Consider the following 27465-nt stretch of genomic DNA (forward strand, 5'->3'; position numbering starts at 1 on the left):
TTGTCTGAACAAAAGAAAAGAAGAAAAGTATAATTGCACTGGGTGACAACAAAATGTTTTTTGCAAGTTGTCTAGGTTTTTTCAGCTGAATTAGGACCATTTTGCACCGCTAAATCCAAAAATGACATCTGTTTTTCTCAATCAGGTCAGGTTTTTTTTCTAATTTGATTTTGAAAAATTTGATCTTCTCACAAAATTGATAACATTTTTGTGGCTTTATCAGTTGATTTTTTTTTATATAGTTCTCACCCAAAATAGGTTTTAAGAGAAAAAAAATTGTTTTCTAACAGGATTCCTGTTAGGTACAATGGTGTATTCACTGCAGATGTAGTAGAATACGTCAGGCTTATTTTTGCAAGATCTTCTAGTCGAAGCCATTTCATTCACCTGTAATATTAAAAAAAACATTAATCATAAATTGGCAAAAGTAAAATCTTCAGAACTCATTTATTGCAAGAAATATGAAATAATTTTGTATCATATGATGTGAAAATGCCCATAATGTAAGCAAAAATGTTAAAAAGCCAATATGTAGCATAGTTCAGAAAGTTGACCTGATTGAGCAAAATTAATGAGATTTTTGGATTCAGCACACCAAAATTAACCTAAATCAGCTCAAAAAAACTTAAACAATAAATTTGTTGTTGACCAGTGTTATTTATAATATAATGTAGTCAAAAATATAAACAGATATGATCTTAATAAATAAATAAATAACAGGTGTAGTCATGTTAAATATCTCAGAGTTGACATATTTATAATAGCTTTAAGGTTATGTGCAGTAGTACCTGAGTTGTGAACATTGCCTTCTCTGGCTGCCGTCCATCTACAGAGCTTGGCTCTACACAGGGAACTTCCTCATTAATGTACTTTCTGGCTCATAGTTTGTTGTGTTGGAAACAAAACCTCAACTTCTTGCATTTCCAGCCGCTCAGAGATGGCAACTAGTGTTGAAAAACTTGGCCTTGATTAATACCAATTAAAATAATGCCAGATTAAAGTTGTAGTTTGTAAAGTGGGAGTTTCACATAGTCTCACTTAATGTGCCATAATATGATAATGTGTATTTTTAGAAACCCAAAGTGGTGGCAAAATGGTATTCATTATGCACTGATCCATACCTTTGCCCAACAAATTGACTCTGAATGCAAATGGACTTTTCAGGTCTGATTTGCAAATGCCAACCAAGAATAGACATTTGTCATGCTGCGATAGAACAATAACTGTGGCTGTGGGAAGGCCAGACTTCCAATTTCTGAGACTTGTTTCCATGGTAAGTAACCCCAGGATGCAGTGACGGGTGTACAATAGTTAGGGACAATGAAGGTTTGTCCATTCTCAAAGAAAATATTTCACACTACAGACGAAGGCTGAAATATTAAAAATAGAGATGTTTTTTTTTTATTTTTCACAAGAAGTTGAACCCTGACTATGACATCCACGTGCACACATTTCACACAAAAACTGTAACATTTGTCCCAAACAAATGTGCAACACCTACTGAGCAGATTCAGTCACAAATCTAACCTCAAGCACTTTGTTCCGTTTAACCCAGTTTGTGTTGTACTACAGTTCTCAGCCTCATCAACCTGTACTTGTATTTTTAACACCATTCTCCTGTTCCTGGTTGCACATGTCCTCTGGGTGAATTATAAAACCAAATGAGGGCCAGAGGAGCACTCATCTACATTCTATGCTCTTGATTGCAGCGGCCTAGTGCACGAGCAGAATGACTATGAACTAAATGAGACTGAACAATGTGATGAGCCGTGCCTTTGGTTACAGAACTACCTCTGTCTTATCCTTTAAGCCACACAGACACTTGGCCGTGTTCAAGGATTTGCCGACCGACATCTTCAAAGTCAAAACTTACACTTAGAAGTGCTACCAGTGTATTTGACACTTCTTTAAAAAGTCACTCCCATTATTGCATCCTTGTGTGAAATAGTCCAGCTTGTGCACGTGTGTCCCCCCCCACCCCCCCGATGCCTTGGAAAGAGAGGCTCTGCAGGGCACTGGTTTACAGGCACAAGTGACACAATCAATTTGCAGAGCAATTGACACAATCAGCGCCTACATAAATCATATCAGCACAGCCAGGCCCTCAGGCACCTGCTGAGGTGACAGTTTGATGGCTCACCTCCAGAATACAACCTGCCAATCAGCAGAGAGTGACAGATACTAGAGAGCAGACACTCAGTGCTGTCACACTGATAACTCAGGTTTTGGGGATTACATGATTGTCAAAATAAATGTAATGATTTACAGATTATCTGCCTTTAACTGTAATCATAATCTTGGATGTCTATAATACCATCATAACATGTTATTTTTCAGAGAGAATTGTACTGAGCCCTTAAAATCAATTGAAATTCATTGTGAGAGCTACTAGTAGCCTTTTTACATGTCACTATTTTATCAAATCATCAATATCTTCATCTGCAGAAAACTGTACAACACTCTCATTTTTAGGATGATTATGTTTAATTTTTCCATGAGTACAAGAATTAAAAAGAATGATTCTTGAACACAACACACAATGTGCCTCTGCTCACACTTCATCTCTTTGACTCAAATCATTTTCAGGCGAGCTCAGAGATTTCAGTCATTGAAGGAGGTCAGTGGGGGTGGACTGTTCAAATATGTAGCCTGTGCATATCCACGATGCCGACACCTGCCTGCTGCTCTGAGTAGCTGACAGGGGGCCTCACAATAACACTGTTATAGCTTACTTTTGGGCCACTAGCCTTATTGCCATCAGTCGTGAGGACTTGACTGCGAGGTGGGAAAAAAAAGTGCTTGAAGAACAGATCTTAGTAAAGTAAGTAAGTAAGTAAGTAAAGCTTTATTTATATAGCACTTTTTAAAACAACATGTTACAAAGTGCTTCATATAAAGGAGAGATAGGTAAGAACAAATAAATCAAATCAAATTTTATTTATATAGCACCAAAAGTTATCTCATGACACTTTACATATAGAGTTGGTCAGAACCAGACTCAAAGGCAATTTACAGAAACCCAACAGACCGCCCACCAAGTAACCGCATTTTTAACATGGATAGCATTACATTAGGTTTGGGCAAATAAAATTTGTAGAAAAGTGCCCCATGTGTTTGTGATTTAACAGTGCTGTTTGTAGTACAGCATTACTCAGTCCAGGCCCGGACTGGGTAACCGGGAGGACCGGTATAATATTTAGGCCGTGAGGGCCGGAGTTCACTTTAAATATATATGATTTTTTTTTTTTTTCTGTTTTGGGCGGGGGTGGGGGGGTTCAGTCATAGCACTGGGTTGATCAGGTAAACTGCAACCACTGTTCCTGGGCCCCACCCCCTCTACTAGCAAGCAGACGCAGACGCACCATGACCTGCCGTAGTCTGCCCTTGCATGCGGTTAGTAGCTCTATACTGTAACTGTGGAGTATATACAATCTGTTCTCTGTAGGCTGTGGATGGTCAGCTGTGTTTGCTGTTTTAATAGAAAGAACAAGGGTGGTGCAGAGAAGGCAAGAATTAAAAAGAGGAAAGCTCTTGAAGCAAATGCAGCCAAATGTGCCAAAATCTGCAACTTTTTCACAAAAACGACCTCCTGGTTGGAAATGACGTATGAGGACGATGAACCGGGTAAACCACCTTTCAAGTTAGTTAATTATCGAGTCAGTGAATTGTGTGGCATTGTGGCGTGTAACATAACGTTATGAAATTTAAATAATAGTATGATGCGACGCCACATAACTGGGAAACTTTGGCTTGTAGCTCCTCAGAGTCAGAAAGCAGATCCAGCAGCAGACACCAGCCATGAGCCCACAAGTCCAGAGTGGGCAGGTAGGACTGCTCATAGAGGGAAGATTATTAGAATAAATAGGCTACAATGAAGAGTATGGTGTAGGCCTGTTCAGTATGAAAGGTGCTCTGAGATGCTCCATGAGTCAGCACTACATGAATGAAACTGACACCAAGGCTTTGCAAAATAGAAGATTTGTGCTGAGAATTATGACCATTTTTAAAATGTGCTTTAGTGTCAGAAGCAGAGCCAGGAGCCAGTAGTGATGAGGGGATTGTTCCTGTCAGGATGGAAGGAAAAGGTGAGCTGTTGGAACAGACTGTGTGAACAAGCATTAGTTCTACTAAAACCACTTTCTAGACCCAAATGATAGTCCTGACCTATTTTATTTTTTATTGTTAAAAGTGAGACAGTAAATACACAAAGCCCACAATTGAAAGGCAATAGCATAAAGTAATATTAAATAAGCCTGCATATTTTGCCAATGTAAATATCTGAATTGGTTAAATAAGTCAAAATGTCTGTAGATATTATTTTTTATTGTGATCCAGGTGCAGGCGAGTCTAGGGAAACTGGAAAAAGTGTGAAAGGGAGAGCAGAGTCTACTGATGACAGAGGAGCAGCTCAGCAGCACAACCCTGAACCACTAGGCACAAAGGAGACAGATGAAGATGAGTCTGTTGTTAGCTTTGATTGCTTTGCTCGCCCTCAGTCACAGGATATACAGACATTTTTTTCTTATCATCCTCGTCAAGCCCCTAATATCACTGTACCAAAAGTTTTCAAAAGCAAAGATGGAACAAACCGCAAGTAAGCTGTGATGGAAATCTTTTGTTGCAGAGGATACGAAAATGACAGAGTTATTAGAAAGTGCAGCAGGCTTTGTTTTTTGTATCATTTTTTATTTAATATTTTTATATATTCTTTTATTTCATTTCAAACATTTTAAAGGTTTGAAAAATGTTAACACTTATAGGAACAAAAATATAGATTCTGTTATTGTTGTGTTGTGAGGAATAATAATGTTGGAGATGTCGATGTACACTCACTGTTGGAATAAATCCACACTGTGAAGCAACCTTTACTTGCGCTGAATTGGAAATATTTTAGAAAATACACTGAATTACAAGGCTTTGCAGAACAGTGTGTAGACCTAACATGTAAGGTTATAATTCCATAATTTTAATAATAATTGGTCATGATCTAAAGTGGGCCGGTCTGAGGTATGAAACTCCAGGGCTGAAAATGAGTGTCAGCCCGGCCCTGATTCAGTCCCTCCAGGAATTCGCGATGTTGCGATCGCAACTATTAACGCAAATTCAACCAATCACTGCGAATTCTGCGTTGCGCTGCAATTTCGTCCAAGCACCACGAATTTTCCGCAAATTTGACTAATCACCTTAGCCCCCTTTCGCCCACCCCTGTCTTTGTGACATGTATGTCATCACGTTCACTTCCTTGTTGATGGTTGAGAAGATCAAGACACGTGCGATTCAAAACACTCATATTTACAGACAAATATCACTGCCAAAGTTCATGCAAGTCAGTTTCCAGATGTGTTACACAAAAGCAGAAGTATACTGTTCTGCACTGCCTGCAATATTGTGGTGGAACACAAACGAACGTGAACGCTCCACAGACACTTTTAAACTGCAAAACATGCAGAGAAAGCGGCTGAAACTGGAAGAGGAAAGACGAGACAAGTCCCAATGACAGAGGCTGTTGGATCCAGAACAACAGTAGGAGCTGAAAGGGTTAAGGTTAGCGCAGATATACTCTATAAGGCAATAGAAGAGAAGAATAAAGAACCTGTGGAGGCATGCTTTCCTTTCTGTGTGTGCGTGTGTGTGTGTGTGTGAGGGAGTGCGAGCGCAAGTCTGTGTGTGGAGTTAAAAAACGAGCTCACAAACGAAAATAGTCATTAAACTTGGTGTTAATATGAATGTTTACTCTTATGTGTTAGATAGAAAGAAACCCAAGTTTGGCTGAACTGTGTGCCTGTCTCTCTTTGTGTGCATGTGTGTCTGTGTGTGTGTGTGTGTGTGTGTGTGTGTGTGTGTGTGTGTGTGTGTGTCTGTGTGTGTGTGTGTGCATGTAACCCATCTAACCCTAACCCTAAATATACCGCTACATCATTAAGGAAGCAAAAGTCATGTGTTGTGTTGTATAAATGTGAGATGGGGGTGGGATTTAATAAGTTTTCTTCTTCCCACTCCTTTTTGAGCAGTACATATTGAATTTATTTTGTTATTACAAGTGAACATGGCAATTGTTATTTTGTCTTGATCATCTTTATCAATGTATTTGCTCTGATATTAATTCCTTGTACACAAAAAATGTTAAAACTTTTCTTCTGCTCAAAACAAATGAATAAATGAATGAAAAAAAGCCTGCTTTGTTTAAAATCATTGCTTCCTGGTGCTTTTTAAGGCTAAAAACTCAAAAAAGACTGTTCTAGGTAATTTGCAAATGCCCATGTTCCTGTGACTTTAATAAAAGAAGCCTCAAATCATCGCAACTTTCACTGCAATTTTTTGGAAAAGCTGCCACAAAATCAGGCATTTTAGGCCGCAACAATAAAAAAAAAAAAATCCTGCAAAATCCTGGAGGGTCTGATTATTCTCACTGCAATACAATACAACTTAAAAATTGTTCTGAAATTAACATTCAACAAGTGCATAATGTGTGTAGTGTTTGCCTTGGGTGAGTAAATATCAGAAAATAAAAAAAAGGCTGGTTTTTGTGTCAGATTTTGACTTCAGGATGCATTCAGGTGTATCTTTGCAACTCATGATGCATTCAACTGTATGTAAACTCAGATCTGTACTTAACTAACTACAACCATTGTTTAAAGTCATTGATTTTATATCTATTTTTTTTTTCCTTTGATTAAATACATACAGCTACAACATTTTAATAGTTAGATGCTCATAACATAATTCACTGGTACATTTCTAAGACAATTTTTCTGTAATTGTTTTCATTGGGTGCAGTGGTTGGCACTGTTGCCTCATAGCAAGAAGGTCCTGCGATCGATTCCAACACCAGCTGATGGGGGGGGTGTTTCTGTGTGGAGTTTTCGTGGTCTCTTTGTGTTTGCATGGGTTTTCTTTGGGTACTCCAGCTTCCTTCAACCTTCCAAAGACATGCCCTAAAAGGTTAATTGGTAAATCTAAATTGCCCACAGGTGTGAATAAAAGAGTGATTGGTTGTTTGTCTCTATGCGATGAACTGGTGACATGTCCAGGGTGTACACCGCCTTCGCTCTAAATGTAGCTGGGATAGGCTCCAGCTCTCCCGCAACCCTCAAGAGGATAAAGCAGTTCAGAAGATGAATGAATGAATGTTTTCAATAAACTCCACAATAATCTTGTGCGACCTGCCCTTAAGTGCCTCTGTGATCATTTTCAAGTTGTTCTACTGCAGCATTTTTAATAATTAAATACTAAAGTCATGGTGAGTCAAAAAAGTTAATTCCACTTTATATGTACTCATTTCCCAATACACAGGCAAAAATGTGCTCCAAAGACATTACTTTAAAATAGGGAACCTGCTGTTCATGGAGTTAACAGATGGTGGGACTTATAAGAGGCATTTAGGGGATAAGAATATGGGTGAACCTTAAGGATTTTGCCTTGGCCTTTGGTGTATCTTGAACACACAAACTGTGAAAATCACTGCCTTAATGTCTCTCATACACAGCTTTGGAAAAAATTAATTTCCTCTAAAATCAGCATGTTGTCATGTCTGCTCCCAGACTGTGTCTGTCTTTTCTGTTTTCTCTGTCATTTCCTGTTTTATTTTGTTAAGTTTCCCTCTTGTGTCATGTCTGGTGTCTTTACTTCCCCTCCTTGATTGTTTCACCTGCTCCTGATTACCTGACTCCTCCCTGATTGTCTCCACCTGTGTCCTATTGTCTTCCCTCCCTCTTGTGTATTTAAACCCTGTGTTTTCCCCTGTTCCTTTGCCAGTTTGTGTTCTACCTTTGTGTGCTCACTTACCAGCGTTTTTGGATACCTGTCAGTCTGTCTGCCCGTTCTTGACCCGTTTTGCCTTCCGACCACCGATTCTGCCTGTTCCTTGTCTGCCTGCTCGTCTGGTTCTGACCTGGTTCGTACTTCGACTTCTGATTCTGCCTGTTCCCTGATTACCTCAGCCTCCAACGTGTTACCTTGTGTTTCGACCCTCGCCTGGACCCTGACCGTGAGTAGCCTATCCCTCATGTCCCGTTGCCTCCTGAATTGCCCTCCTGTGTATGACCTGGCTTGTTTTTTGACTATCCTCTGTTTTGCCCTAGTCGGGGTGTTGACGGGAATCCTCCGGCTCGGCCGTGCTGACCATCCATATTCCCCGTTCACAGCCCGGACGAAGAGTCCAGAATCACACGCCTTCACAGACGTGTTAACTATTTTGTGCTGTGTTTTTACTACTGTGATTGTGTTTAATAAACACTCTCAATTGGTCATCTGCGTTCTGGTCTTGCATTTGGGTTCAGCCTTTGTACTAGTCCCATTACAGTACAAACTGGCCAATAAGATGAACCCAGCAGACCTAGATCAGGTCCAGGAGGCAGTCAGGTCCCAGGGGCAACGTCTGGGGGGACATGAACAGATTTTGCACTCCCTGGTGGACAAGATGACTCAGCTGTCCTCACAGTTTTCCCGTAATCAGGCTTCTGCTCCGGTCCCGCCAGTCGAGAATATTAACTCTGTCTCACCCGTTAAAACCTTGGAGGAACCTAACATCCCACCTCCATCTAAGTACACAGGTAACCCTGATACTTGCCGTAATTTTTGTACACAACTCCAGCTCATTTTTGATTCCCAGCCCCGCCGTTTTGCTAATGAGTTAGCTAAGGTTGCATATATTGCTAGCCTGTTGGAAGGCCCTCCTTTAAGCCTGTTCAACGCAGCCTATGAACAAGGGTCTCCCATCACTCAGTCAGCCTCGGGTTTGATGGCTGAGCTAAAAAGGATTTACGACCATCCTATCCGCGGACCACAGGCCAGTCAAAGACTCATGAGGCTGAGGCAGGGAGATCGCCCCATTAGGCAGTATATCAGTGAGTTTCGTTCTCTAGCAGCAGAATCTGAATGGAACAAGAAGTCTTTGATCTCTGCGTTCCAGAGCGGTCTCAACCGCACCGTTGGTCGTGAGATGGCGCTCCGGCAGGAACTCCATTCACTGGATGATGTCATCGAGGCTGCTATTTGGGTTACTGACCAGTCGGCGTTTTGGCAGCCAGAACCATCATGGAACCGCCAGCCCTCCGTGAGTAAGCCCCACTCAGAACCCCCTCACCCAGTACCTGAGTCCAGCGGGGGTTCGAAAGTGGAACCGATGCAAGTGGGTCGGACTCGTCTGTCGGCAGAGGAACGTCAACGCCGTCTGGTGGCTGGTCTGTGCCTATACTGTGGTCAGGAGGGGCACCGAGTCAGCAACTGCCCAGTGAAACCTAGAACGATGGCAGGTGAGGACTCTCTTTTGAGCAGAACGTTCTGTGTGTCCAGCGCCTCTCGTGTTCAGCCCTTGGTCTGTGTGTGCTCTAGTTCTGTGTCTCTGCAGCTTCCAGTCCTGATAGACTCCGGGTCAGACGCTAATCTGATGGATGAAGAATTAGTTAAGCAGCTCCACCTCAGCCTGCTCCCGGTTCTGAAGCCCCTGGAGGCGAGGGCTTTAGACAATCATATTATCTGTAGAGTTACTCAACGGACTCAATCAGTTACTGTCCGGTTCAAAGATGGTCACTCTGAGGAAATCAGTTTTCATGTTTATCGTTCTGACTCTCACCCTCTTATATTAGGTCACCCCTGGCTATCTTTCCATAACCCCTGTATTAACTGGCAAACGGGGAAGGTCCAAGCTTGGGGAGAGGGGTGTGGTTCCTGTTGTGAGGGGGTCCGGATTCCTGATCCTCCATCCAAGCCAGTTCAGGTCACTGTGGCACCTGTCATCTCTCCGGAGGAGCAGGAGACGGTGTTCCCTGCTCTTAGTAAGGTACCCGAGTGTTATCACGATCTTAAGGAGGTATTTAATAAGTCACGCGCTACTGCGCTGCCCCCTCACAGACCGTATGACTGTGCTATTGATTTGCGTCCTGGTACCTGCCCCCCTAAGGGGAGGCTGTATTCTCTGTCTGGCCCAGAGACGGCCGCAATGAAAAAGTATATTGATGAGTCCCTGGCGGCCGGCCTGATTCGTCCATCCTCATCTCCAGCCGGGGCAGGGTTTTTCTTCGTCGACAAGAAGGATAAGACATTACGCCCCTGTATTGACTATCGTGGCCTTAATGACATTACCATCCGTAATAGATATCCATTACCCCTCATGTCTTCAGCATTCGAACTATTACACGGAGCCAAAGTATTCACCAAGTTAGACCTCCGTAACGCATATCACTTGGTGAGAATCAGAGAAGGGGACGAGTGGAAGACTGCCTTTAACACCCCAAGTGGACACTATGAGTACTTAGTGATGCCGTTTGGTCTCACTAACGCCCCTGCTGTTTTCCAAGCTTTAGTCAATGACGTGTTACGTGACATGCTCAATGTTTTTGTATTTGTGTATCTGGATGATATTCTTATTTGTTCCCCGGATGAGGAGTCACATGTCCAGCACGTCCGCCAGGTGCTCCAAAGACTTCTCCAAAACCAACTGTTTGTAAAAGCTGAGAAGTGTGAGTTTCACCACCCGTCTGTTTCCTTTCTGGGTTTTATCATCGCAGAGGGGAGTGTCCAGATGGACCCAGACAAGGTCAGTGCTGTCAGGGATTGGCCCACGCCCACCAGTCGTAAGGATGTCCAGAGATTCCTTGGATTCGCTAACTTCTACAGGAAGTTCATTAGGGGGTTCAGCAGTGTGGCTGCCCCTTTGCATGTTCTAACCTCTCCCAAGTCCGTTTTCAGATGGAACCCCGAAGCAGACGCAGCGTTTGTGAAGCTGAAAAGGGCGTTCACCTCGGCCCCCATTCTGTCGGTTCCGGATCCAGCTTGTCAGTTCGTCGTGGAGGTGGACGCCTCTGATCTGGGGGTTGGGGCAGTCATTTCTCAACGCTCTCCAAAGGACAACAGGCTTCACCCGTGCGCTTTCCTCTCCAGGAGACTGTCCAAAGCGGAAAGTAACTATGACATCGGCAACAGGGAGTTGCTAGCCATCAAGGTGGCCCTGGAGGAATGGCGCCACTGGCTGGAGGGAACCGAAATACCATTCATGATCTGGACGGATCACAAGAACCTAGAGTATCTGCGGTCTGCAAAGAGACTCAACTCCCGTCAGGCCAGGTGGGCTCTGTTCTTTACACGATTCAATTTTTCACTGTCTTATCGGCCTGGTTCCAAAAATGTGAAACCTGACGCTCTGTCCAGACTCTTTATGCCTGTCAATTCAGATTCTGAACCAGGACCTATCCTCCCTGAGACCTGTGTGGTGGGGGCGGTGCAGTGGGAGATTGAAAAGTCTGTTATTAATGCATTACGTGATTGTGACATCCCGGCTGGCGTTCCGCCAGACCGCCTGTTTGTTCCTGCTCACCTCCGCCCGCAGGTCATCCACTGGGCTCACACATCCAGGCTGACATGTCACCCGGGAGTCCAGCGGACTGCGTTCGTTATTAAACAGCGCTTCTGGTGGCCCGCTTTGGAGAAAGAAGTGGCGGAGTACGTCGCTGCCTGTCCTGTCTGTGCTGCGTGTAAGACCTCCAATAAACCTCCGGTTGGTCAATTACACCCTTTACCTGTTCCCAGTAGACCCTGGTCTGATGTGTCACTAGACTTTGTGACGGGGCTGCCCCCGTCAGATGGAAATACCACTGTGTTGACCATTGTAGACCGTTTTTTCCAAGATGGCTCACTTTGTCCCACTACCTAAGCTCCCCTCTGCTAAGGAGACAGCAGAGGCCATGTTATATCATGTCTGTCGATTACATGGTTTTCCCAGAGACATTGTTTCGGACAGAGGTCCTCAGTTTGTTGCACGTTTTTGGCATGCTTTTTGCTCCCTTATTGGGGCGTCTGTTAGTCTGTCCTCGGGCTATCACCCACAGTCCAATGGTCAGACTGAGCGGCTCAATCAGGTGCTGGAGGCCGGTCTTAGAGTTTTGGCCTCCCACAACCCTGCTTCCCGGAGCCGCCAGCTGATCTGGGTCGAATACGCCCACAATTCGCTACCCTGTGCTTCTTCTGGTCTGTCTCCTTTTCATGTAGTTTGTGGTTATCAACCTCCTCTGTTCCCGGCCCTAGAGAAGGACGTCAGCGTCCCCTCAGCTCTGGCCTTGATAAGGAGATGCAAAAGGACCTGGATTCGCGCCAGACAAGCTCTGTTGAAGGCCTCGGGGGTCTACAAGGCAGCTGCGGACCGGCACAGGACTCCAGCCCCGGTCTACCAGTGCGACCAACGTGTGTGGCTGTCAACCCGTCATCTTCCCTTGAGGGTGGAGAGCCGCAAATTGGCACCCAGGTTCGTGGGCCCATTTCCTATCTCAAAAATTATTAATCCTGTCTCTGTTCGCCTGAAGCTACCTAGGACCATGAGGATACACCCAACCTTCCACGTGAGTCAAGTTAAACCGGCTAAGGAGAGCCAGTTAGTCCCTCCCACCCAGCCACCACCGCCACCCCGGATCATTGATGGAGGCCCAGCCTACACTGTTCGCCGGCTCCTAGCGGCCCGTCGCCGGGGAAGAGGATTTCAATACTTGGTGGATTGGGAAGGATACGGCCCTGAAGAGCGTTCCTGGGTGCCCGCCTCTTACATCCTGGACCCGGACCTGATCCGGGACTTCCATCACCGCCACCCGGAGGTTCCTGGGCCGTCCGGTGCCATCCCCTAGAGGGGGGGGTACTGTCATGTCTGCTCCCAGACTGTGTCTGTCTTTTCTGTTTTCTCTGTCATTTCCTGTTTTATTTTGTTAAGTTTCCCTCTTGTGTCATGTCTGGTGTCTTTACTTCCCCTCCTTGATTGTTTCACCTGCTCCTGATTACCTGACTCCTCCCTGATTGTCTCCACCTGTGTCCTATTGTCTTCCCTCCCTCTTGTGTATTTAAACCCTGTGTTTTCCCCTGTTCCTTTGCCAGTTTGTGTTCTACCTTTGTGTGCTCACTTACCAGCGTTTTTGGATACCTGTCAGTCTGTCTGCCCGTTCTTGACCCGTTTTGCCTTCCGACCACCGATTCTGCCTGTTCCTTGTCTGCCTGCTCGTCTGGTTCTGACCTGGTTCGTACTTCGACTTCTGATTCTGCCTATTCCCTGATTACCTCAGCCTCCAACGTGTTACCTTGTGTTTCGACCCTCGCCTGGACCCTGACCGTGAGTAGCCTATCCCTCATGTCCCGTTGCCTCCTGAATTGCCCTCCTGTGTATGACCTGGCTTGTTTTTTTGACTATCCTCTGTTTTGCCCTAGTCGGGGTGTTGACGGGAATCCTCCGGCTCGGCCGTGCTGACCATCCATATTCCCCGTTCACAGCCCGGACGAAGAGTCAAGAATCACACGCCTTCACAGACGTGTTAACTATTTTGTGCTGTGTTTTTACTACTGTGATTGTGTTTAATAAACACTCTCAATTGGTCATCTGCGTTCTGGTCTTGCATTTGGGTTCAGCCTTTGTACTAGTCCCATTACACATGTATGACAGCCATTCCATTCCTGTGTCCGTTGAATTCTAACACAAGCACACTGTATTCTACTTAATAAACACCTGATCCATGTCTTATTTAAGAAAAAAGAAGTATAAAAACCACTACTGTGGCCATCACTATCTTCTACAACAGGCAAAAACAGTGTTATTAGTACCGCAAAAGTGATTGGAAAGAAAAAATAACTATTGAAAACTACTGGACTTCTGCTCTGACAATGTTCCCAAACTCTGAGGACTGTTTTTTTCTATCAGGACAATGCTCCTGGCCTCAACTAGGTCAATAAAGGTGTGGATGATGGACCACCAGATGAAGACCCTGTCATGGCCAGCCCAATATCCAGACCTGAACCCACTTTGAAAACTTCTGAAGGAAGTTGGATGGACACAAGCCATCGAAGATTGCTGAGCTTCTAGAATTTCTCTGGCAGGAGCTGCATAAAGTGATCCAACAGCAACGTTGGAGAGCCAAGACACATGAAAGCTGTCATTGAAAATCAGGGTTATTCCACCAAATACTGATGTCTGAACTTTTCCCAAGTTACAACATTAGTATTGTGTAGTTTAGAAATGAATACGAACTGGTTTTCTTTGCATTATTTGAGGTCTGCATCTTTTTGTTATTTTGACCATGTGTCATGTTGCGTAAATACATGCTCTAGGAAACTATTTTTATTTGGAATTTGGGAGAAATGTCAGTAGTTTAGAGAATAAAACAAAAAATTTCATTTTACTCAAACACATACCTATAAATGGTAAAATCGGAGAAGTGATCATTTTGCAGTCCCCTCTTATTTTTTTCCAGAGCTGTATACTCAGAGCCAGCTATGTAGCAAATCAGTGTGTGGGATTTTTGGGCTGCTTAACCCATAAAGACCCAGTGTTACTTTGGTGGCAGTTTCCAAATTATTTTTTCTCTCTATTTAACCTTTCATAAGTGATTTACCACCATTTATTATAAAATTCTCCTCTGTATTTAGGGTTTTTTTATTAGTGTAAATTAGGTTTTTTCCTATATTTTATCCATTGATCATGCTGATGTTCATGAAAACTCATAGTAAAGTCAAAGGTTATTATATCAAAAACAGAGAAAACTGACAAAAGACTGACTTTTTCAACAAATATGTCAATAACTGAGCATAAAACAAGTGTATCCATCCACTGTCATTGATCCAACTCCATGAGTTTTACTGGTGAATCAATGCTGTAGAAGATGACGGTGTTACCACGGTAACTACGGTGCCTCTGAATATCCAAATGGGCCATATTTGATGATCATGTAAACCATGACAAACTGTATTTATTACATGTATTGATAGGATTAGTGGATCAATAGGTTTTTAATGTTTTAGATCAGTAGATGGTTTTGGTCACTGGTGGATGTTTGGGTCTTTATGGGTTAACATGTCCTCATATAGTAAGTAAGTAAGTAAGTAAGTAAATTTTATTTATAGAGCACTTTTCACAGACAGAGTCACAAAGTGCTTTATCAATTCAAATCAGAATCAAATTAAGTTTACAGAGACCCAACAGAATCCAGAATATGATATGGAAGTGACCGTTGGTGGTTATAATACACATCTAAACTGGTTTGAAGTGATATTGTGCGGAAAATACTGAAGAAAGAGAAAATCTCAGGAGACTGTTTGGGTGATTTTACACAGGAGACATTTATTGGAAACATTTATTGTTGATATGAGCCTGGACAACAGATTGCCAAAACAAGAGATTGACAAATCCAGTTCTTTTTTTTTTGTACTTTATTTTTTATTGTTTTAATATAAAATACAAAACAAACAGAAACACAGTCACAGGTCACAGGTACATTCAGACATTTACGTACTGTTTACTGTCCACAGATTGAGTGAAGAAGTCCCATTTTTTCCAGTGCTTTACACCCTTATGCTGTTGTAGGCGGCGATTGTATGTCATCATTTCCATTAAATGGATTTGGTTGACAATTTTTATCACCAAGGAAATTGAGGGAGGGTCCTTTTTAAGCCAGTATTTGATGATGGCTTTTTTGCCTGTGGCAAGCAGTATTCTAAACAAATATATGTCACTTTCCTGTAATTCCTCTGGGGGAATGCTAAAAAATAATGTAGCCAACGACATATCAAAATGAACACCAAAAACTGAATACATCAATTTAATCATCTCTCCCCAAAGGCCAACAATACCAGGACACGACCAGAATACACGTGCTTGATCTGCCTTGAGTGAACCGCGCTCCCTCCAGCAGTAAAAATGAACTCCAGAAAAATGTGATTTTCGTGCAGGTGTAATAAAGAAACGGGCCAGACATTTCCAACAAAAATCCCTCCATGATAGTGAGTTTGTAGTACAGTTTTGAGATTTCCACCCCTCTGACCATATCTCCTTTGGTATTTCCTCATGCAGGTCCCTCTCCCATTGTTTTTTTTGCATGAAAATATATCTCATTGTCTTTTGAATTCAAAGCTGTAGACAAATCCAGTTCTGATTATACCTCCCATTATCCAGGACTAAATACCATTCGTACAATAGTCTACACTGGGAGATGATGTCTCTCTGTGGTTTAGAATTTGGCGCCCAAATTCAAAACATTTTTCTCCATTAGCCACGTTAAAGCTGCTAACAACTGCAAGACTACAGGCCTCAAACTACAAGTATACATATCAGTTAAATTATCTGCATGGTTTACTTTTTCTGGTTAACAGTCTCATCTTCAGTTTCATCGAGTAGGTTAATTTCACATTATTGTTTTTCATAACAAGAAAGTCCATATCACATAATGTACAAAAACAAAGCAATTACTGCCAGCTGACCTAATTAGCAGGTTAGCTTATCTAATACAAAATTATGCTAATGTAGCTAATAGGCTAGGTATTGTAAGTAAGTAACAGTATCGTCCTGTTATTTAACTGAAGCATAACAACAGTAAAGTTTTGTCAGGAAACAAAAGTTTCATATCATAAACAGAGACTCCAAATATCTCAGCAGTCGAGGTAACACCCTAAGCTAACGGCTGCAGTGAACTGGTGTACATGTCCAGGTGTACCACGTCTTCAGATGTTGGTAGCCAGTATAGCACCACCACAACCCTCTCGAAGTGTTCCAGAAAAAGTAGAAATGAATGGATGAATGATAGCACCCTCAAGTGGCCATTTGAGGAACTTTAGGTTTTGTCACTTGTTCTTCATTGGTTTCGCTTTTCAGCTCTGTGGGTTGCAGCTTTACTCCGACATAAAGACAACACTAAAATGAGATGATACTGAAGAAAAGTTCAAATAAAGTATACACAAAGTAACCACACGACCACTTTAATATAGAAACCTTAATGTAGCCTTGAATTCCCGTAACACCAACCCTGTTGAGTACCTGACGTTAATATATGCAGACTGTATTTTTTAAGACGACTGAGGCTGTATGGGGTCAGCAAGCAGATTATGCAGATTTTTTACAGAGCTATCTTTGAGAGCCTCATTAGATACGGCATCACAGTCTGGTATGGCAACCTATCAGTACAACTAAAGAACAGGCTGGCCAATATGCACAAAAAAGCAATGAAGATTATAGGTATGAGAGAATATAAATCCATAGATAATCTGAATGACCAGTCGGCCATAAAACAAGCAACAAAAATCTCTTCAGACTCGACTCATCCATTGTCCTTTGAATACAAACTTCTTCAATCAGGAAGAAGATTTCGTATGCCAAAGTGCAAAACTAACCGTCTCAAATTATCATTTGTCCCAACATCCATTAAGCTGCTGAACAATGTTTAGAACTAGTGCAATAGAGCAACATGCAACAAACACACAGCACTTTAGCACTTCGCACTTTTTTTTCTCCCTGCACTTTAGACGTCTTTATATGTTCTGTGTTGTGATTGTCATGTGTAGTCCATGTCTTTGTTATAATGTGTCCATGTGATGATGTTTTTTATCTTGTCTGTGAAGCAATGATATGTAGTACTGTGCCCAAGATGAATTTCCCACAGGGGACAATAAAGTTTATTTTACTTACTTTACTTTAGTACAGTGGTATTCATTGAAAGCCACCATTTCATTAGCTTTATAGTATAATTGCTAAACTCATACACTATATGGAAATAAAGTATTAGTACATGTTGAATTAAATTGTTTCTTTTCTACAGGGGTCTAGAATACAAAACAGTAATGACAAATGTTATAATATAGCTTTGTACTGTGATAAATATCATAATGATTATTTATATTGATGTTTATATCAGCATGAGCAGGACATCTTACAGCTGTAGACATGATGTGTCCCAATTTTTTTGTCCATATAATTTATAAACATCAGTATCTCCTTTAAGTTCAATGGGAGATGTGAAGAAAGTAGATGGTTAGTTGTGGTAGAAAATGATTATTTCCAGTCACAGCATGAAAAATATTTTTAGGAATTTAGAGGTAGAACATTTAAAATCATAGTCATGGATAAAAACAAAAACAAAGTCAATGTTGTGGGAAATTAAGTAAAAGCCATCTCTGAGAAATTATGGAAATAAAGATAACTATTTAAACCAAACTAATCAATGCAATGCAACAATATTTATCACAATATAAAAGTATTATGATATTTGTCATTATTGTTTTGTATCCCATACCCCTGTTAGAAAAGAAACACCTGAATTCAACATGTCCCAATACTTTTGTCCACATAGTGTATTACTTTACTATGCTATGAAGCTAACGATATGCATATGTTCCACAACAGTATTTATCAGTATTGTTGCAAAATGTGGAGAAGAAATGGTTGCAGCAACCAGCATTAACTAGTTCTGTGACGCTTATAGGAGCTGGCAGCCTGCCAATCAGCCTGGTCACTCTGGTGATGTATCTGTGCTCACGCTCACCCATTCACACACACACACACCTTCTCACCTGCCAATCGACAATGACAGACAGGATTGGACCACTCGTGTCACAGTAGAGTCAGTAGCCTACTTAAATAGCTGCAGAAGTACAGCAACAACTGGAGTCATTCCTCTGTCCTTAGCAGCACCCCTGTGGTGATTACAATGTTTGACAAAATGGCTGAGGACTAGGAGAGGAACAACATGGTCCGACACGTTTGTTTCAACCTGCCGTATCGCTATCTCTCCACCTGAGCGCTGTCGCTGCAGGACTTCTCTCACCGATACCCTATGGAGGACGTTGTCAGCATAAACACAATGCATTATTTATGTTCGGGCATCCTCGGAGACATGTTCTCATTGCTGCATACAATAGCTGGCTTCACGTCCAAGGAGTTCATGCAAATGATGATGTAACAAATTATAGAGGTAGAATGAGAGTGAAATATCACCTCAGGGTTGTTATGTATTTACGGGTGATTTGACATTTTGTGTTTTTTGACACTTTAATAGATACACAGATTAATGTAGTTTTGCATTTATTTGCTTTAAAATATCCACAAACTGCAATTGAATTACATATGCTTTTTTCTTTTTTTTTTTCGCCTTTTTTTTTTATAGCTTGAAATACTTAAGCAAACCAACATTAAGGTTAATTAGTTTTCCTACAAATTGATCTGTTGAGCTACAGCTACACTGAAGAAATCCTGACTGTCCCCAGCTGACACATCAGTTTAAGGCCATTTTATGTCTGTGGGGTGTAATGATGTTAAACTGGGCTTAACACTCCTTTTAATTAAGCACTGAAAAAAGGAGCTAGAAGATTGAAAAGATACTAACATGGGCATAAAGGTGTTAAATGGGATGACACCTAATTAAAACAGGTACAGTATGTTGTTGAGACAAGTTTTAAATATGATTTCATGAGTGTGTTGAAATTATAATGTAGTTTAATCACGTAGTTGCATATCTTTATTCTGTCACTGAAAATCTTGTTTGGGGCAAGTGTTACAGAAAAAATTAAAAAATATAAAAAGCAATGATTGACTTTTACCCCAGAGATCCACAGTTCACAATCAATCTGTCAGTTTCCATTTACAATGAAGCAATTAGACTTTATAAATACTTCCGAAACTGACTCATTACTTTTAGTTTTCACACCTCAAACAAGGTTTATGTTTTTGTTACATTTTTACAAATGACGATTTTGTGTGACATAAGGGTTTGTCTGACAATGAGGACAATTTGATAGGTAGATTTTTTTCGGAATGAGATTAAATTAATGAATTAACTTCATATGTTTATGCGCTGATGCCAAAGTTTTCTGTCTTTTACAGCCTTTCTCACCGATCTTCTGAGAACAATTCTGCATTTTTTTCCTCGCCCAAGTTTATTTTTTTTTAATTTGTTGGACCACTTTATTATTTTATTACTCACCCCATGCACTGCCTTAGCTCATGTTTCCCTCTGGTTCCCTTTCTTTTTTTTTGTTTAATTGCTGACATTACCTGCCATAACATCCTGTAATTGGTCTGGAACCAAACTACCCAAAAAACTGTTTACACCCAAGACACGCTCTGAGCCATATTTCTGCTTGATGTGGGCTGAAATTGTTTTTTTTTTTTTTTTTTTTTTAATTGAACCAAAGTTTGGCTGAACTGTGGTCCAAATCTGCAGGTGGGAAAGCATGGGCTTAAACTGTAAACCAGACAGGTAGCAAATTAGACAGCGCTAAGATGAGTCTGCAGGGATAGACTCCAGGACTCTCATGAGGACTAAGCAATTCGGATCCCTTTTTTTTTTTTTTTTTTTTTTTTTAATGTTTTCCTTATTTTTAAAGAGAGACCACTTGTGCAACTTCACAGTTAAGTCTGTCTTAAATAGCTGTGTGTGTTTTTGCCTGTAAGTTGTATTTTGCTCTAAGGCTCTTTGTCCCTCAGTGACTTGATTTCTACTCTAGATTTTAGAAATTTAGCTGAGCAAAATTTGCTTATCCCGTTGGCAGAGTTTTTTGCTGACTACAAGACAATTTGGTTATATTTTAGGAGTTATCGGCTTCTTTCTCGTGTGGCTACATTTGCATTGTGTACATGCAGCTTCATATGCTATTAGGCCGTCGTAATACAAAATATAATAGACTTGGAATACACTTACAATGTACTTTTGATGACTTATAATGTATCTTGTGTCACCATAAAGTCGAAGTATACATTAGTGCTCCTCTCTGCTCGTTGTGAAACCTCCTCAGAGAATAAACACGATTAGCATAAGAAATACACTGGATTCAAAGGATGTGTGGCCATTCCGGATGGATATCAGCTTCTGACCTTGCAACTGGACAAGAGGCTGCTATGCCACTTCTCATCATCTCCTTCCCTCTCTCGTCTCCTCCATCTCATCAGCCTCATCTCCCATGGTGTGAATGTGGCCTCCGAGGCAGCACCGCCGAGGTTAATACCTTTTCATTGCTTTGCAGATACAGTCTGGGGCCACATGGCTCTGTAATTAAACATTTCCCTGCCTCAGATGAAGATATGGAAATATCATTACTACTCCTCAGATGAAAAAGAGATAAGCAGTCCTTTTGCTGTATCTCCTGGGCTGGTGTCGGGGGCAAAACAAAACTGAATCTTAATGCATTCAAGTACAATTTGAATTTTTAGCATGCTCCAAGTGTGCTTCATTTATTCATCTTTAGAAAGGTAGATTAAAACATCCTCTTAAACCATGAGCATATTTCTTGTTTGGGACTTATTGTCAAGGGGTTATAATTCACCTTTAACCCTTTATTGGGCAAGTGACTATTTTTGGTAATTTCTGTCGGGGCCTAAACCTCACAGTGAGACAGAAGCACAATGAGCTTGTAGATTTACATCAATTTATTACAGAATAATATTTTCATTTAAAATGAACAACCAGCAATAAGCACAATGATCAACAAAAGTTTCAGAGACAAAGTTTCTGTTCGGCCAAACAGGGTGCAGTCTGCTAAGACTGGACAAAGACTCATAGAAGTCAAAGAGCCTTTATACTGTGCAGGTCATGTAAACATGTTTACCTAAGTTCCATTCACATGTCCCTACAGTGTCTGGTTTTGATTAGATTCTATTGATTTGCTCAGTATAGCAAATACAAAGTCTAAAATCATCAGAATGACAAGTACAAAGTTTAGACAAAATGCTTAGACAGAATGAATCAGCAAAAAAAAATCATTTTTCCTCCACAATTTCCACAAACATTAAGTATGAGGCCAATCCCATGCCTCAGTTAAGCCAAAAAGAATGTTGGGGTTTTCTTTGGTGGTTGTTTTTTTGTTTAGCAATGACTTAGTACTTTTCTGCAGTCTAGAAAAGCAAATATTATTACTTATACTCAAAGCAAGGCAACTTTATTTGCATAGCACAATTCATACCTAGGGCAATTCACAGTGCTTTACAAAAATGGAAAAGAGACAGGTTAAAAACACAATTACAATTAAAACATAAATAATATTCAATTAAAATAAAGTAAAACAGAAGAGCGCAGATAGAACCCTTTTAGTTGTTAAATGCACAGTTCAACCAAGGTCACAACATCTCTGCAGAAAATGACCAGCTTTCAATGTTGAGGACAAGAAGTGAAGTATATATGGCTGCAGTGTAGTTAGGAATACAACTATTTGTACTTCACTTCAGAATTTGCCATTTCATATCTCTTCTTCTTCAACCTTCATAATAACAGGCAGCTGCTTATACAAACAGTCTAGTTGAGGGCCTTGTTAGATGTTGTCGGATCACCAAATAAAGGTTCCCCTTGTAAACGACTCAGATGTTTAATTTCAACAACTCCTCAAGGCCCGAGGATGAAAACCATAAATTAAAGAGAAAAAAGACTTGTCAATAATACAAGCCAAAAAAAAAATAAAAATTAAGCAAATATATGTCTCAGATCTTAGGTTTTTCTTCCCTCTTAATCCTTTATCGGACAAGTGACTATTTTTGGTAATTTCTGCAAACATTAAATATGGGGCAGATCTCCTGCTTCACTGAAGTCAAGAAGCATGTTAGTTTTTAACTATACAGTGATTCAGAGCGGTTTTATAGAAATAGTGAATACAAGTGATTTTTGTCTGTTTATGACCTTATAACAGTTGTTTTATTGCATGTGTTTACTTTTTAGCAAGTGCTGCTCGGATGTTTTATGGCAAGAGAAGGGAGACTGTAGTCATGGCAACCAACAAGGAGGTAGATGACGATGTCCAATAACACACTAAGGCTGAAACGTTGAATTTCAGCGTTTTTCAATGCGTGCCCTATAAAGAGTTAACCAGTACCTCATTCTGTTCATTACCAATGAAATGACATCAGGATCAATAGAAGAGCACCATCACTGATGATTTAGTCGCACATTATCTTCATTATCTTTGTCCTCTGACCCTTAAATTCTCTCTAAATTTTGTTTTTAGCAAGTGCTGCTCGGATGTTTTATGGCTGGAGGGGGGAGACTGTTGTCATGGCAACCAACGAGGAGGTAGATGAAGATGTCCACTAACACACTAAGGTTGAAATTTTTAATTTCAGAGCATTTAAATGAGTGTGCTATAAAGGGTTAAACCTGCATGAACTGTAGCCTCTTAAACCTGGCTGCAACTGTCGTGCCATTTCTGTTGCCATGGCAATGCTATGCGACGTTTGTAGCAACATGCACATACTATACATCCACGTAATCAGAAGAACATTGGCTAAAAGCTAAATATAACAGAGTTGATGTATGTAATGTGGTATTCCACTTGCTGTTTCTCACACTGTTATTGTATTAATTACAATTTTATTATATCATCATCGAATGACTGCTGACTAGGGTCGGGCACCTCAGGGAGATAGCAACAGTTCTGATGTGCTGTCTGCCTGGTAGGTACACTTACTGTCAGTCCTGTCATAATTTTACATTATTTATCTTAATTTCATATTTAAGTGGTTGTTTTACATTATTATACTTGTGTAACATTTAGCTCCCTATTGGTTGCGCATATATTTGTGTGAAAGTGACAGTTTTTACTAATTTGTTCTTAGCCTGATTAACATGTGGTGAGTTAAGGAGGCCATACACTGTGCGATTTTAGAGACGATTTCTCACTCGTGCGGCTCTTTCTGGGATCGGGCCAGATGTGCCTCTAATCATATGTTGTGCTTTGTGCAGTGTACATGGGGTAAGGAGAAGTGATTAACACCTCACGACCACCTCACGACCAGCAATCGTGTGTTTGCAAGGAAAACGGAGCTGTTTGAAACCTTGCTCGCTCCTCATGAGGGCATCACGCTGTCAAAGCAGTGCCATGTGCCTCAAATTCTCACACTGTGCATGCACGAACACAGAAGCGTACAGTAGCGTACAAGCTTACAGTTGCTGGCTATTTAGCGTTTGCAGCTTACCTCTAGTTTCTGCTGTAGGATTGACAGCCCATACTGTCCTCGTCTGGACAACCAATTCCTGCACCAAACACATCGTCATCTTTTCTTCTTTTTTGATTCCCCGCAGATAATGGCACATATTGCCAAGGCAGCTCGTTGGTTTTTGTTTAGCACTACCATTTCGTGACTCACACCAATGCACAATCGTCTATGCACTTTTACGGATTCCTTGGTATTTTAACGTTGTATTTCCGGATACAACACCAGAACGTGTCGTACGTCCTCTGGTGTATGGTCCTACAGTGTGAGCAGTCAGGTCGCATATGAGCATCGGTCCGCACAGTGTGAGAACATGAATCGTGAGCCTGATTTTGCGATTGATTCGCACAGTTTGAGATGGAGCTGTGTGCAACGATCGAAATAATCGCACAGTGTATGCCCGCCTTTAGGTAACTTACAATTTTTTATTTTAGCTTAACCCTTTCATGCATGAATTATGAGAACCTTAATCACGATTTTTTTCCTGAGTATTTTTATCCCTCTTTAGGCATAAAAATAATAATTCTATTGATTTTTGTTAGCCTATTTTTATGGAGTTACACAAATGTCCACTCAGCTGGACACCATACGTTTAGTTTTAGAACCAAAGAAACATGTGTTTACTGATATACTGTGTGAAAACTGTGAAATAAAAACATTTTTAATGCTGCCAATCTGATGTTTTCTCACATTTTAACATACCTGCAGGGGGATAATATGCAAAAAAAAAAAAAAAAACCACCCTGTTAATTACAGTCTAATAACAATTAGCAGTTTTTTTACTCTCAAACATGTTACTGCAGATAAGGTTTATCTAGAACAGCAAAGTTACAGTAATGGTATGAATTGCAGTGTATGGGATGATGCATAAGCATCCACTGTGTTGGCTGATATGGAACTAAAACAACAAAATCCATGAATATACAACAGAACACTTTTGAACAGCTGTCCACTGTAGTGACTTGTGTACATGAAAGGGTTAACAGTGTGAGAACACATTTGGGTATTACTGATGACACTAACTGTGTACTCTTCTGCCAGGAATAAATGGTTGGTGTCTGAAGTGGTTCGGTTTCTGTCCTATTTAACACAATGCACGAACACAACCGCTACATAAACAAAAACAATTTTTGGAAAACAGAACAAAATCCAAACACCAAGCACTTAAATGGGCAAATATCTAAAACATGCCAACGATCCAACACCAGTATATGTCAAGTATAAATTTATACAACAGCAGACCAATGTGACAAACTTTGCATCACTAAATTAACACTAAAATGCACTTAATGAGCCGAAGAAGTGCAAAAGTAAAAGTTGCATTCTGAAACAATGATTAAAATCGTTGTCTTACCGTCACTGTTTTCTGATCATAACCTTTGAATTTACTACCATTGGCTAATCCATTGTTTTGTTTGACCCAAGACTCAACTTGATAAGTCATTCAGTGAAGAAGTGCGACTTTTTCCCTAAAATTTTACTTATTTATTTTTAACTGACTTCATTTTGCCCCTGATCTGTGAGAAGACAAATGACAGCCCAATTGAAAATCATCCATCAGAAAATAATAAACAGCCGTTAACAGAATTCTTACGTCCTCTAAATATGAATATGTTTGATTTATGCGTCTGTACTCCATGAATTAATATGATTACAGTTATTAGACCTGTAGGATAATGAGTTATGGAAATTCCAGCTCATGAAAGCTTCAGCAGAGTGCCTATTAAACATCATTCATAATCAACTCCTTATTGTACAGATAGGATAGATGTGTACCTCTACACACGGCTGCAACAGATGGCTAATATTTGGTGTGCAGCGGTGGAGTGACAGGAGGGAAATTACAGCATTGACATATTGACATTAATATTGGCATGAGTAATTGCACGAAAACCTATGGTTTAAAAAGATAATCAGAATAATCATATCATACATGACATATGTTGAACAAGTCCATTATTTTCTCCTTCTACCAGTAATAAATGAGCCACTGCAGTATATTGTCAAGGGAAAAAAAATCTTATTATTGGATTATGTGTCTCAAGTGCCACTCATTCTTGACCAAACCTTGAAAAGAGTGTGAAACTCATTTGTCAAATGAGTTGAACAGTAACAGGAAAGAACTCTGTGACAGACACAATACTAAGGAGTGCACTTTATACAACAATGTATTAATGCTCCTTTATAGTTAAATGCTTGAGTCATACTCCTGCTAAAGGAAAATAATATTAATATCTGTAAAGACAGATTTTTGTCTTCTTCAGCTCAGTTTAGATGCTGTACAAAAACGGTTAAAGTCTTATAACCTTAGGGAAAATGCTGGCAACTGATACTATCTCCTTGGCCATCTGTTATTGTGCACTATGAGGAAAGGTTTTTTTGAGCTGTCGGAGACTGTTTTTGCAACAATACTGCAAGTGGCAAAATGACGGCCATTGCCTCATCTCCAAAAATCCATGATGTTTAAACCAATAAAGACCCAGTGCTACTTTAGTGGCAGTTCCCATATGAAATTTTCTTTATTTTTAATGTTTCTGAAGTAATTTATCACCATTTATTCTAATATGATGCTTAGTATTTTGCATTTTTGAGTAAAAATCTGGTATTTTCCTATATTTTATATTTAATTCTCTGATCATATAGACAGTCCATAAAAGCTCAAATTAAAGTTGAGGGTTATTATATCAAAAACAGAGAAAATTGAAGAAAAAGTGATGTAAAATATATTTGCAGTAAAATATATCATTAAATGAATATAAACCAAGTATCTCCAACCACTGTCATTGATCCATCTCCATGGGTTTTAATGGTGAATCAATGTTGTAGAAGATGATGATGTTTCCACGTTCACTACGGAGCCTCTGAGCGTCCAAATGGGTCACATTTGATGACTATGAAAAGATGATAAACTGCATTTTACACTAATTATTTTCTCGTATGGATTGGATTAGTGGATCAACAGGTATTAAACATTTTAGATCAGTAGATGGTTTTGGTCAGTGGTGGATGTTTGGGTCTTTATGGGTTAAAGGCAAAATGCAACTCCAGATCATTTATAGATCAGTATTTGCTTCTTCTATATGGTATTTATGCACAAGTACAGGTTACTGTTGAGCTGCTGTTAACTTCTTTATGTAATTGTACACTCATCAGCCATAACGCTCTGACCACTGACAAGTAAAGTGGTACTAATTTTGACTGACATGTAATCTCCAAGAGACCTCAAAGTTGATGTATTAGAAACAGCAAAAATAGTGTGGTGATTTGAGGAACTCTGACAAGAGAGAAATTGTGATGGTCAAATCACTGGGTCAGAGCATCTCCAGATCATGTTACATTCCCAAAGTGGTTTGAACCTACCAAAAGTGGTCTCAAAACAACATCTGAAACAATCCAGCATCTATGGGAGCAGAACATTACCACCTGTCTAATATGTGTAGTTCCTCTTTTTCCATAAAAAAAGCTCTGACCTAGATTCCACCAGACCTCTGAAGGTGGTATGTGAACCAAGATGTTAACAACCAGTCCCTGAAGTCCTGGAAGTAGAGAGGTGGACCTCCATGGATTGGATTTATTTATCCAACACCTCCAACAGACGCTCAATTGGTCTGAAATCGGGATGACCTTCCTTGGTCCATTTTTTGGTTGGTACTAACCATTTCAGACCAGGACCACCCAAGAAGACCTGCAGTTGTGGAGATGCTCTGACCCAGTCATCACTGTTCCAATATGGACCAGGTCACAGTCACTCAGTTCCTTAC

The 27465-nt window shown here is 40.6% G+C and overlaps 1 long non-coding RNA gene across 1 annotated transcript; it reads right to left on the reverse strand.

Annotated features, from left to right (window-relative positions):
* Positions 1–5162: 5162 nt before the first annotated feature.
* LOC115415224 (uncharacterized) lies at positions 5163–27465 on the reverse strand. The gene is made up of 3 exons (XR_003934778.1): positions 27329–27465; positions 14819–14823; positions 5163–5175 (listed from the first exon to the last, which is right to left on the reverse strand). It is a non-coding gene; the product is annotated as an uncharacterized LOC115415224 (long non-coding RNA).

The sequence above is a fragment of the Sphaeramia orbicularis genome, chromosome 24 (genome assembly GCF_902148855.1).
Source record: "Sphaeramia orbicularis chromosome 24, fSphaOr1.1, whole genome shotgun sequence".
NCBI classification, from domain to species: Eukaryota; Metazoa; Chordata; class Actinopteri; order Kurtiformes; family Apogonidae; genus Sphaeramia; species Sphaeramia orbicularis.